This window comes from Cervus canadensis, chromosome X (genome assembly GCF_019320065.1).
Source record: "Cervus canadensis isolate Bull #8, Minnesota chromosome X, ASM1932006v1, whole genome shotgun sequence".
Lineage (NCBI taxonomy): Eukaryota > Metazoa > Chordata > Mammalia > Artiodactyla > Cervidae > Cervus > Cervus canadensis.
In genome coordinates, this window is record NC_057419.1 from 98811522 (window position 1) to 98825018 (window position 13497).

General features: G+C 46.7%; 1 non-coding gene across 1 annotated transcript; it reads right to left on the minus strand.

Annotated features, from left to right (window-relative positions):
- Positions 1–13158: 13158 nt before the first annotated feature.
- On the minus strand, positions 13159–13265 carry LOC122436078. The gene has a single exon (XR_006267850.1). It is a non-coding gene; the product is annotated as a U6 spliceosomal RNA (small nuclear RNA).
- Between the last annotated feature and the right edge of the window lie 232 nt (positions 13266–13497).

Consider the following 13497-nt stretch of genomic DNA (forward strand, 5'->3'; position numbering starts at 1 on the left):
AGGACATGCTGGTTTGCGTGTCTCCATCACTCCTGAACTCTGGGGTCTACTGCTCTTCACTGTCCTCCATCTGGGCAAGTTGGCCATGACATGGGCACCAGGCCCCCAGCACTGGAGGGGGCTTCTGGACAGCAGGCTGCAGCCCACTGAATGGGTCCAGCTGTTTGTTTCTGAGATCAAGGAGCAGGGACGGCGGTCTGGAGTGCACATTGCCATCCCATACCCATGGTGAGAAGATTTCAGTGTGTGGACCCTTGTGCTCTGGGTGGGAGCCCCATCTGGCTACCCTTTGAGTACTTGCATGCTCACCATGGTGACTTGGCCGAGCACAGAGAGTGTGTGAGGAGTAAAGAGCAGAAAGTGCCCATGAGGCACCACCAGAGGTGAGAAGGTTCTCCAGTTCATGAGTGGGATGTGTATCCCCCCCTCTTTTTCTATGCATTTCTCTTTTACTCACTGGAGTTTATGCAGGATTTCCGTTCGGCCTTACCATCTTTCACTCACATCACATGTTCTCCCAGATCTCACTAAGCCCTGCACTGGCTCTGGGGCATACTGCATTCCAGGCTCTCCCAGCTCAAGACCGACTGATCATTCCTCGGGAATGGCCCTGTGTCCCTTGCCCCTTGACCCCCTCTGCTCAGAAAGCCCAGCCCAGGGGGTCCTGCCCAAGTGACTGCAGAGTCAGATGTAACCAGGTGTGTCATATCGATGTTAAGTTGACCCTGTATCTAGCAACATCCACCCCTCTGAAGGTCCCACCTCCCTATGTGGGGTCACTGACCAAGAGCCTGAGGTCCCTTTGGGAGGGGCTGGAGTCATTCCCTTGTCTGTTTGCTGTGGTGTTGCAGCATCCTTCCCCCCATCCCTGTTCCTCGGTTCCAGATCTGAGAATGGCTTGGGGGCTGAACCTGGACGAGGGATCTTGACCTGTTTACTGGGGTGGCTGCCCTTGGCCTCCGTGTCATTTTGGAGTGCACCTGAATCCGTTGCCCATCCATTGAGCCCCCGGGAGGCTGTGTTGTACTAACCACCTGCCCCGCCCTGTGGGTCCGGTCTTCTGGGCAGTGGCAGCCCTAGTCATGGCCTTTGGCTCCTGGCCACTCAGTGCGACCCTGCAAACTCTGCTGCAGTGCCTTGGAAGTGGGGATGGGGAGTGGGGGCTGTCGTCCTTCCCTTCCACCATGAGACCTGGCAAGCTCTGCCTGTGTTGTGTGGTGACTTCGCTCTGCTTGGTGGCTGGGCAGTGGGGGACCAGCTCTCCCCACAGTTCCTGGGCTCTCCTTCTGGTAGTGCTGTGGGTCCTCCTGCAGCTCAGTGCAGCCAGCTCCCCTTCTTCCTGGGACAGAGGGCACCTGTGAGGGAGGACTCTGGTCTCGTTTGCTCTCTTGGCAGTTGGGTTAGGGAGTCACCAGCTCTTTATGGGGTATGGGGGGTGGGCTGCTGCTACAGGCTCAGAAGTTCAGAGACGTCTGAGTAGTCCTGGTTTTCAGGGGCCTGCCGCCCAGTCTCCCTGGCCGTCGTATCAGGGATTCACGTTTGCCCAAGAGGACTTCCGATGACAGCAGGTCTGGCCTGCCTTGGTGGAACATTTGTGTCTTTGAGGTTCAGCAAATTCTATTGAATCCTAGACTGATGTTTGTCCACTGCCTGAAGCTTTATCAGATACCGGGGAGACCCTGGCCCTCTGCCCCTGGTTCTCACTGTACTTCACCCTAAGCTGCTCAGGCCCCTGTGGACAGCAGAGCAAAGAAGTCACTTCCCTCTATTGCCTCCTTGTCCCACACGCCTGGGTCTTCTCACTTGCCAGGGAATTCCTCTCTCCCTGCCAGCCCAGTGAAAGTTCCAGCAGCTAGGCTGTGGCCTTGAGCCCAGGGCTGAGTGCACCACAGACTACCCCCAGGATGGAATCTCATAGCCACTGGGGCAAGGGATGTCAACCCCGTAGCAAGGCCCCATCTCACCATCTCACCTCGGACCACTCCAGGGCCAGCCTTCTCGGGATGGGTCCTTCATGAGACTATTCCCCAGGGTGGGGGGGAAGTTGGTGCAGGAGGCTGTCTGGGGACTCACCACCAAGGGGACAGGGAGCAGGCAGGGTTGGGTAGGGCATCCCTTCACCTGTGATGTTGACCGGACAGTTCTTGCCAGCCCGTCGGGAGGTGCAGAGCACAGACAGGCATTGGAGGTGTCCACAGTGGGCCCTGGTGGTCGGGCCCTCACAGTGTCTGAGGCCTCGTGATTGCTATTGATGAAGCAGGAGAACTGACACCAGGAATGGGTGTCTGAGCAGTGGCTGTGTGTACAAACATGATGCCAAGTGCCTTTGGCCTGGTGGCACCATGCTCTGCCCTGCTTGCAGCCTGGTGGGAGGGGCTCTTGTCATCTTTCGCATCAGACAACAGCTGGGTTGGGCAGGAGAACTGCTTCCAGTGTGCTGGCCACCTGGCCATCAGCTAGACCCAGTGTAAGCACAGCCTGATGTGAGAGGTCCGGTCTGGGTGCCAGACCTCAGGAGGCAAAGCATATTCAATTCCAAGGACACCCATCCTGCAAGAGGGTCCCCCACTGTGCAGGGCATCAGGTGTTCACTCACCCCTGTCTCACTCAGGGCTGGGGGTGGAGAGGATGGACTGCATCTTCCAGGCAGATCTATAAAGTGCAGAGCCTGAAATAAGGCAGAGATTGGGAAGCATGAAATGTGGGGAACCAAACACTGACTCACATCAAGGGACTGTGGAGGGCTTTGAGATGGGAGTGTCGTCTGAGTTGCGTCTCATAGTGAAGAGGGTTTTTTTGGCTGGGAAATGGGGGAAGGGCCCCCAGAAGGGTCAGACCCATGGAGGAACTGAGCCTAGTTGTGTAGCTGGAGCAAGGTCACGGGAAAGGGCCTGGGATTCGAGCCTGGGTCCAACTCAGGGGCGACTCTAAGGCATCTGGCCATAGCCCTGGGTACAGTTGATTAATGCTCTCATTTTGGTTTTGAAGGCAAGCCATTGCCTCTCTGTCTGAGAAGAATTCACTGATTCAGTCATTTGGTTAGACAGTGATTTGACAAAGCTTTGTGTGCCTCGCGTACACAGGGTCAGGCAGCAGATAGACAAGAGGGGTGCACAGGTGAGTCAGGCGACTAGCATAGCTCTTTCCAGGATGAGCGGTTCTGGCAGCTGGTGCCTGTCCTCGCTGAACTGGGCATGGGCACCTTCTTCCACAGGCTGACTTCTCCTGGCTTGTGATGAGGTTTCTAATTATTCTTCTTGAATCCAGAAAGAAGTTTAGAAATATGACATTAGGTCTTTATGTTCTGAGAGTTATTGTCGGGAGACGGTTAGATACCATCACCAACCCAGTGGACGTGAATTTGAGCAAACTGGGAGATGGTGAAGGACAGGGAAGCCTGGCATGCTGCCTTCCATTGGGTCACAAAGAGTAAGACATGACTTAGCGACTGAACACACATAGAGGAGAGGGAATTGGTCCCAGATTCTCCTGGACCCCAGAAGGAAGTTGATTTGTACCCTGTGGCACCCAGTGTTCCCCAGGCTGAGCAGAGTGGCTGCTGCTGGTGCATTGTGCAGAGAAGGAAGAAATGGTGCAGGTTTGCCCAGAGTAACTCCCCAGTGGCCTGAGCTGTGGCAGCTTCAAGTACCAGGAGGAGTTTAGCAGTGTGGGCCCCTTGCTTACTGCCTTTGAAGGAGTAGTGCAGGCAGTGAAGACAAAATGATGTGGGGATGGTGGCCTTGGCCTGTTGTATTGCCCACCTAGTGTTCCCAAATGACACTTGGAGGAGACTAGGAAAGGGACCAGCTTTGTGTCTGAAATGAAACTAGAGTTTGACAGTAATGTGCTGCTTGCTTGTGCCATCTGCTGGCTGGCTCTTCCAACTTCACTTTTTTTTTTTTAATTGAAGTATATTTAGAAGTTCCCTCATAACTCAGTTGGTAAAGAATCCACCTGCAATGCAAGAGACCCCAGTTTGTTTCCTGGCTCGGAAAGATCCCCTGGAAAAGGGAAAGGCTACCCACTCCAGCATTCTGGCCTGGAGAATTCCTTGAACTGTATACTGTAGAGTTCATGGCGTCCCAGGGTCGGACACCACTGAGTGACTCTCCCTCACTTTCACATGGTTGATTAACAACGCTGTGTCTGTCGTTTCTGGTGTGCATCAAGGTGATTCACTATATAAATACTTCCAGATTCTTTTCCATTATAGGTTATTGTAGATAGTGAGTATAGTTCCCTGTTCTATACAGTAGGACCTTATTTATGTATTTTATACACTGTTGTTCAGTCACTCAGTCGTGTCCGACTTTGTGACCCCACGGACTGCAGCACACCAGGCTTCCCTGTCTTTGACTCTCTCCCAGAGTTTGCTGAAACTCATGTCCATTGAGTCGGTGATGCCATCCAATCATCTCACCCTCTAGCACTCTCTTCTCCTTCTGTCTTCAGTCTTTCCCAGCATCAGGGTCTTTTCCAGTAAGTTGGCTCTTCACATCAGGTGGCCAAAATATTGGAGCTTCAGCTTTAGCATCAGTCCTTCCAATGGATATTCAAGGTTGATTTATTTAGAATTGACTGCCTTGGTCTCCTTGCTCTCCAAGGGACTCTCAAGACTCTTCCCCAGCACCACAGTACTACTATTTTATACATAGTCGTGTGTATCTGTTAATCCCAAACTCCTAACTTATCCCTTCCCCTGTTTTTCCCCTTTGGTAACCAGAAGTTTATTCTCTGAGTCTGTTTCTGCTTTGCAAATAATTTCACTTGTATCATGTTTTTAGATTCCACATATAATTAATATCATAGGACATTTGTCTTTCTCTTTCTGACATACTCCACTTAGTATGATAATCTCTATGTCCATCCCTGTTTCTGCAAATGGTATAACTTCATTATTTTTCATGGCTGAGTAGTATTCCTGTGTGTGTGTGTTTGCGTGTCTGTATACCACATCTTCTTTATCCATTTATCTGTTGATGGACATTAACATTGCTTCCATATCTTGGCTACTATAAATAGTGCTGCAATGAACATTGGGATGCCTGTATCTTTTCAAACTGGGTTTGTTGTGTTTTCCTGGTATATATCCAGGAGTGGGATGGCTAGATCATATGGTAGTTCTGTTTGCAACTGTTTAAGGAACCTCCATACTGTTCTTCATGTTGAATGTACCAATTTACTTTTCAACCACCAGTGTACAAGGGTTCCCTCTTCTCTAAACCCTCCCCAGCATTTATTGTTTGTAGGATTTTTTTTAATGATGGCCATTCTGTCCAGTGTAAGGTGATACTTCTTTGGAGTTTTGATTTGCCTTTGTCTGATAATTAAGAATATTGAGACTCTTTTCATGTGCCTTTTGTCCATCTGTGTCTTCTTTGGAGAAATGTATATTCAGTGCTCTGACCATTTTTGGATTGGATTGTCTTTTTCTTTTTGCAGCTTCAGTTTTAATTAAAGGTTGTTAGGAATAAGAGCTTCCATGGCAGAAAGCTCCATGCAGTGCTTGGAGGGTGTGAATATAAAAATGAGGTGCTAAACCTAATATGTAATACATTATAAAGTATTTAATTTTCTTTTCCTCCTCTGATCATTTCTGCCTTCTTAATCCTTCTATCTTTCTCAAGGCATGGAGATGTCAGATACATAGCAATGGATATTAAAATGGATTATTAACTCTCATTCCCACAAAGATATAGCAACTGAATTTGCATGTTCCATGCATTGAGCTTAGAGCAGGAGCCCAGGCATTGGCACAGAAGCCCACTATTTGTATCCCACAGGTCCATGAGGGTGGATGACTCCTTTTCTGGGTGGATGTGTGCCCATGTAGCTCATAGGCTGGGCCAATGCACAGGGCACACAGAGGGGCTGCCTATTTGTGCTCATGATGTGAATGACATGATCCAAAGTCTGGGCTTTGGGATCCAGGGACCTGGGTTTGGACATCAGCTCTTCTCTTGCTGTGTAGATTTGGCACTTAATATCTCTGGGTGTCTCTCTCCTCTGTTGAAAACCAGGTACCCAAAATGCTGCTCATGTCACAGGGCTTTTCCAGGGCACAGCCGTGGATGTCATGTTGTCTCCCACTGGGGCTCAGGGTCTGTCTTTGCTTCTACTTCTGCAGTTGGGAGGTTATTCCAGCAACACTGCCTATGAAGATTTTTCTTGATTCCCAGACTTTGTAAATTTCAGAATCCTCTAACAATGGTCAAGGGACTCTAATGTGATCTTGGTGAAATTCCCTTATGCTATTTGGAAGTTGTCAGTTGTGCTGTAGAAAATTAGATGATTGGTCCTGAACAGTGATTCTCCAACCTTTGTGTCCATAGGCTATCTAACTGGGGGGTGGAGTGGGGTTCAGCCTCCTAAACAGATCAGAGGCAGGCTGCTCAGCTGAAGCGAGGCCTGCTCCTCATCCCCCTTCTTCCTAATCTCTTCCTGACCCACTCTTCATAGAGGCCCCCAAAGTGTGCCACAGAACACAGTTTGAAAACTAGATCTCAGATTTCAGTGTGCATTCAGATCCCTCAAGATGTCCAATGTGATCTTGTCAAATGTGATCTTGTCAAATGTGGCTTCTGATTCAGATGTTCTGAGGTGGACCTGGGATTCTGTGCTTCTAACCAGATCCCAGTTGATGCATAAGTGTCTGGTCCATGGATAGCATTTTGAAAAGCAAGGGTCTGATCATAGACTGCCTTTGATGTTTCACATCCTTTGATTTGGAGTTCTTACTGTTACTCTGATTGTGTCATAAAATAAAAATCTGTGTTGAATGAATGTTTCTATTAAGGGCAAAATACTCAACTATACACATCTGGAAACTGACCTGGGATATGAAGGAGACAGAAAGTATTTGTTTCTCAACTGCGAGTGTCTGAAACATCTGTCAAATATTTTCTGAAGAACACAATTTGGGTTAAGATGTTGTTTCACTTTGTCAAGAAGAGTTCCACTTTGGTTTGGTTGTAGTCTGGATCATAGTGAAAGTGTTAGTGGATGAGTTGTGTCTGACTCTTTGCAACACCATGGACTGTAATGCACCAGGCTTCTCTGTCCATGGAATTTACCAGGCCAGAATATTGGAGTGGATAGCCATTCCTTTCTCCAAGGGATCTTTCCAACCCGGGGATCGAACCAGGGTCGTCTGCATTGCTGGCAGATTCTTTACCATCTGAGCCACAAGGTAAGCTAATGCACACTTTTCTAAGGGAACTTCTGATGGAAACAAGTAACCTGCTTTCAGACCCTGGCTGAGGCCTGTCTCCACACTCTAGGTCTAAGTGAAGGTTCAGAATTGTGGACACCTGTTGGTGTGTCTGGCATCCAAGTGCTTTTTTTATAATTTTAATGGCATGGCATCTAGAAAGATAACCTTCATGTAAGTGGCCTCCATCCTTTCTGCCCATTGCTGAGTTGAGTGCTCCAGGTTCAGTGTTGTAGAATGTTCTGTCTTCTGCACTCTGTTGGGACTCCTCTGGTGTGTGTCCAGAAGACCAGCTGCTTTGACAGACCGTAGGTCTTTGCTTGTCAGTCTTTGTTTCAATTCATTAACATCATGGCTAAGGCAGGGAACCTTACACACGTAGCTCCCCAGATGGATCCCAGTCACAGCTGAGAGGAAGGAGGTGGCCCAGGGTCAGTGGGCATCTCAGGGCTCTTATGGTTTGGAAAGGACTGAGCACACAGGTAGAATTTTATAATTAGCAGAGCTTGGCGTCATTAAATACATATGAGGAAGATGATTCAGGGGTTTGGATAGAGTCTTAGTGTGTGGACTGAATTCTGTACAAAATACCTTTGATAGGTCTTCAACTGCAATTCAGCTGCAGTGGGAAACATGAGTGTCTTGCTGAACCAACAGAACCAACAAAAAGCTAAGCGTTAAGGGACCCAGTTACCTGGATAGATGTAGACTGTTTCTGGCCAGTAGCAAATATCCCTGAGTTCAGGATGTGCTTCTAATCAGACCTTGAGTCTCTATATGGATATGTTCCCACTGATCCTTCGACCAAAACTTAACAATTCTATCCAAGTTTGGTTTGGGAGCTGCCACTGCAGGCGTGGAAAACCCTGCCCACCACTTCCATGCCTGTGCCCACCCACCCCCCACAGCTCTGTCTCTCTATGTTGGGGTCAAGGAGAAAACCAGGCAGGGCTGCCTTTGGTAAAACACCACTGGTCCACACACAGCACCATGAATGAGCGCACAATGTCCCTTTAAATCAGGTTCTCTTCTTCGTCCTGGGCAACATCATCAAGAGGATCTTTAATATTCTGATGTTCGCCTGGGTTCTGTTTCTGGTAACCGTGGACAGTTTCATGTGCCTCAACTGCATCTCCACGCAGTACATTGACATCTCCACCAACCTGAGGATAGAGTGCTGCATGCTAACCAGGGAGATCAAGAAGGTAGCCCTGCTTGCAACCCTGCTTCACTTCTGCCTGAGTCACAAAGGTTCTGACAGCCAGGGTCCAGATCTACACGGAGGCTCAGACAAAATCCTCCCTCTCCAGTATTCGCATAACACCTCTGCTTTATTTTAAATATATATTTCAGTCTGTTCCATACTCAGAATGAAAATATACACACTACACACACACACACACACACACACACACACACACACACACGCACACACACAGTCCTGGGATCTCGGCCAGGAGTTTCACTCTGTCCCCTCTCGTCACCGTGGTCCCCAGCTGCACTGACTCTGCTGTGTCTCATACAGGATCATGTGCTTTAGTCTGGGATGTTTGACCAGAAATGTCTTACAGGGAAACTTAGGAAAATACACGCCTAGAGGCTCAGATGGTAAAGAAAGCAACTGCAATGCAGGAGACCCGGGTTCAATCTTTGGGTCCCGAAGATCCCATGGAGAAGTGAATGGCAACCCACTCCAATGTCCTTCCCTCAGAAATCCCATGGACGGAAGATCTTGACGGGCTACAGTCCATGGGGTGGCAAAGAGTTGGACATGACTGAGCAGCTATGACAAAACATAGCCATAGAAAGTTTATAGATTACATTTGAAAAAAATAGTCACAGCTGGAAAGGTTACTCTCACTTAGCAAAATTATCTACATATGAGAAGGAATTTCTTCTTAATTTTATTTTTTGAGATGTGGGTGACATACACCATTGTATTCATTTCAAGTTTACAACATGATAACTTCGGTATTTGTGTATATTGTAAAATGATAACCACAGTAAGTCTAGTTAACCTCCATCACTGTACCTGTTATAAATTCTTTCTTGTGAAGGCTTTGAAGATATATTCTCTTAATAACTTTTCAATACATAATACAGTATCGTTAACTCTAGTCACCATTGCATCCCCATGATTTATTAATTTCACAACTGCAGGTTCATACTTTTGACCATACATTTGACCACACAATTGACCACCCTTAAACTAAGGGGGATTTCCTGTTCATCATACCCAGTAGCATCTGGCACCATTAATTCAGTGAGTTGACATCAATCCTCAGCTTGACTAGATTGGTTTTTCATCCAGCTCAACATGTGCGTGATGGTGGAGTGTTGTCCATACTGAGAAGCACCAGTGTCTACACAGGGCTGTGACAGTGTCTCCCTCTCCACAGGGCATCGTCCCGACCCGGGAGTGCATCCACATGTACTACCAGAACCACATCATGAACCTTTCCAGGGACTCAGGACTGGACACCATCGATGGCCATGCTGGCACCGCTGCAGGCGCACAGACTGCCCCCAGGACGGACAGCTTGGATTCCCATGACAGCATCTCCAGGTATGTCACGTACTCCATGGTAGTGCTGCTTTCCACAGGAATGACAGAGGTGCAAGATGATGGGAGAGGTGCAAGGTAATCAGAACCTTGGGGGTGCCAGCCGCTCTGGGCTGTCTCCATGGGCATGGCCCAGCAGAGCATTGCTGCCCCTGCTCAGGGCAGAGAGGAGCAGCAATCAGTAATAAATTATTAGAAAGACCCAGATGGCCCACGAGACCAGGACATGTATTTCCAAGCTGGAGTCAAGTTACACGAGCCTCCTGACATAAAATGAATAATTGTATCAAGAACTGCATCTTCAATGCCTTTAAAATGCTGTTCCACAAAGTATCTTCTGTTCTGGAATCTTCTGCCACCTGTTGCTGTCCTCCATCTTCTCCTTTCAGAAATTTTACTTTATGATACAGAATCATAAAAATTTGAGAAGTGGTTCTGTGGGCCCCACCTTCCGAGTTGTGGGGTCACACCCCTGCTTCGCACAGGCCCCTGCAATGACCCTTCCCCAGGGCTGCACTGACAGTGTGTGTGGGTTTCCTCATTTCTTCCTTAACTGACCCCTTGAAATGTACTGTTATCATTCCCATTTGATAGGGACATGAACTTCTCATGAAAGTTTATGAGGCTGTAGACTGGTTCCCAAAGGGGGAAACCCCACATAATTACACATTTTTTTCCCATAGAACTTCAGGCATTTCACAGGCTTCCTGAGTAATATGGTTGAGCCGGGCTTAAGATTAGTGGCTCCAGAACCAAACTCTGAACCAAATGAATCAAACAGAAAATTAGAAAGTGAACTGAAAATCAGTTGTTCATAAAATAAATATACACAGTTCCTGTATTCGTAACTTTCAGCTGTGTAACAACTAATAATATGGTCAGTTAAGAAAGTAACTACACATTGTAAACCACAAATTTGGGAGGGAGATTAAGAAAAAGAAAACAAAGACTGGCTAAAATAAAATCAAGTAACTGCCTTTAAATCTCATCCGAGATGACAAATCTGAACCCATAGTCAAAACCTGTGAGGTGGGAGATATTAAAATTCATTGTTTTCCTTTTAACAAAGACTGCCTGTCAAAATATTCCAACACTTTTAAATGGTCAATCCATCCATAAATTTACTACTAGAAAACCAATACCTTTAAAATTATTTTTAAGGTCCTTTTACTCATTATTTGTAACATAAAGTAAAGGGAGACACACTATAGGTCATTTATGCCCTTAGTAAGTGAGTGAACTTATTTGCCCTCTTCTTAAAGGCCAAGGAAAACACTATTTTGTTTGTTTGTTTGTTTAGGAAACTTTCAAACTTTCCAAACAATTGTGTGTCTGCAATAGAGTCCATAGGAAGCCACACTGATTTCTGAGGAGACAGTGGTCTTCTCTGGGAGGGACCCCAGTGTGGACATTTGTTGTCACCACACCTGTGCCCTGGGGCAGGTAGCATCACCCCCAAAAGGGATGCAGGGACCCACATGCTCTATGTGGCCTGGACCCTCAAGGACCCAGCCTGCAAGGAGTTGCCACACCTGCCCCATCTCACCCAGTTTTCTCCTCAGCAGACAGTAGAGGGGATTAGGGTAGGAACCTAACAAATGTACTTATGTTCCCTTTGACTTCTTGGAACAGTCATGATTTCTTTCAAATCCAGATGTAAAAAAATGGCTGTTTTATGAAATCAGACATCCTCTACCTTCCCAGAAAATAAATTAAACTTCCTTCAGGAAACATTGGTGACATCCCAAGGAACATTCCTAGATACATTCAGAGTGGTTATTATTTGAGCCTCCATGACAAGAGCTTAAGGGGGTGTTCCTCTCTGGGGTTAAACTCTGCATGTGAACTGCAATCATGCCTCCATCTGAGCTGTAGCAGCTCAGTTCTGAATCTACCTTGATTTTCTCCCAGACTGTTGAGTGACAGGCGCTGAGGATTCAGTCAGTAGGATCTCACTCTGCTGACACCCAATGAGACCTAGAATATGATCACTGAGAAAACCTCTCATTAGGCCCAATGAACAGTTTACAGACAAAATGACCCTGCCACTTCTGGCCTTCCTATGTTGCTGCCTTCGTACCATTACTTTTCTTTTCCTTTTGATGTTGGTTTATATCCAGTTGCCTATGAAACCAGCATCTCTTCTTCAAGCCATCCAGTTTGGTTCAACTGAATATCACTCAGAAGATGGGGTGGAAAATTCAGTTTGTTGCAGTCAATCCTGAGCTTCCTTCTTTTCTTTTGGAAACTGTTTTCTTAAATGGCAGTTTTATATAAATTTTACTTGAGCAGTTATTTCTGCATAAGAACTGAACTCAGGATTGAAGAAGGGGGGCTCTGAATAAAATATATTTCTTGTATTGAAAAAAAAATAACCCTCAGCTATACAATTGTAAAGATGAATTCTGCTCTGTGAGAGGTCAGGTCTTGTCATTATTCTAGTTCCCTGCCGCACCCAAAGAGCGACACTTCATCCTTTATCAGCAGTTCTGTTCTCAGCCCAGTGCTATCCTGTCTTCATCCCCTCTGTCCTGGAGCCCCGGTGCCGTGGCCACTGTCCGTGGTGCTGGAGTGGTGTGTGGTCTGATACATGGCGGCATCTGGGTCTGAGGTGTGTGACTCATGTTCCGGTTCTGTTTTAACACTGTGCCTCTGTAACTGTGCTGCTAGCTGCTACACGGAAGCAACCATGTTGTTCCCAAGGCAGTCCACCCTTGATGATTTAGATGGACCAGAAACTGTGCCTAAACTGAGTGAGCACACTTGGCCCAGGCTCCATAAAATGCTCAGCATGGATGTTTCCTAGCTGATGAGGTGCTTAGCCTCCAGGTGCTCACCCTTGCATGCTTTGTCCATGACCGTGTGAAACCCTTCCCATGTCATTGCACAGATGAGTTATTGTGACCTGTGTGTTTTCGTTCACTTTTGTCTTAAGAAGGTGCATGACTAATGATAGCATAAGAAGCATCCTTCCAGGGACACAACTGGTCGTTCCCAGGACAGCATTCTATTCAACTAACTGCCCTTTGCTTTTTGTCTGTTAGGAGTTTCTTAAAATTCCTACTATAAACATAGTCCTCCATTTTGGAAATATGTCACACTTCCTATTACCAAAGGAGCAAGCATGTTTCCTCCTTGGTTGAGGGTGCCAGTAGGCAGTCCTCATGGGGAGAAATGGGTCAGGAAGAGTAGGAAACTTTCGCATAATTTTGTCCAAAAATCCACACTGCTGCTGCTGCTAAGTCGCTTCAGTCTACACAGTAGGAGATAATCCCCAATCCTGTATGTAGTCATATTTGGTCAATACAGAATGAATCTCTCCACATGCTATGTGCCCAACTGACATGAAAGTTAGAATATATTCAACCACTGTTTTGTTTTTTTTTTAAATATGGAACGCTTCACGAATTTGTGTGTCATCCTTGCGCAGGTGCCATGCTAATCTTCTCTGTATCGTTCCAATTTTAGTATATGTGCTGCCGAAGCGAGCACTCAACCACTGTTTTTAAAATAATATTATTATGCAGTAGAATGTATTACCTTGTGAGAACTTAACTTGTTTGGTTTGGGAAAGATTACTTTGGGCTTTTGCTTTCTCATTTAATCCCATGATAAAAACTATGATCATGCATAGAAATGAAATCACTTGCTTAAAATCCAAAACCTCTTCTTTGAAAAGTCAACGGGAACACAGAAACACAAGCTGTATTGTGCTTATTATGAC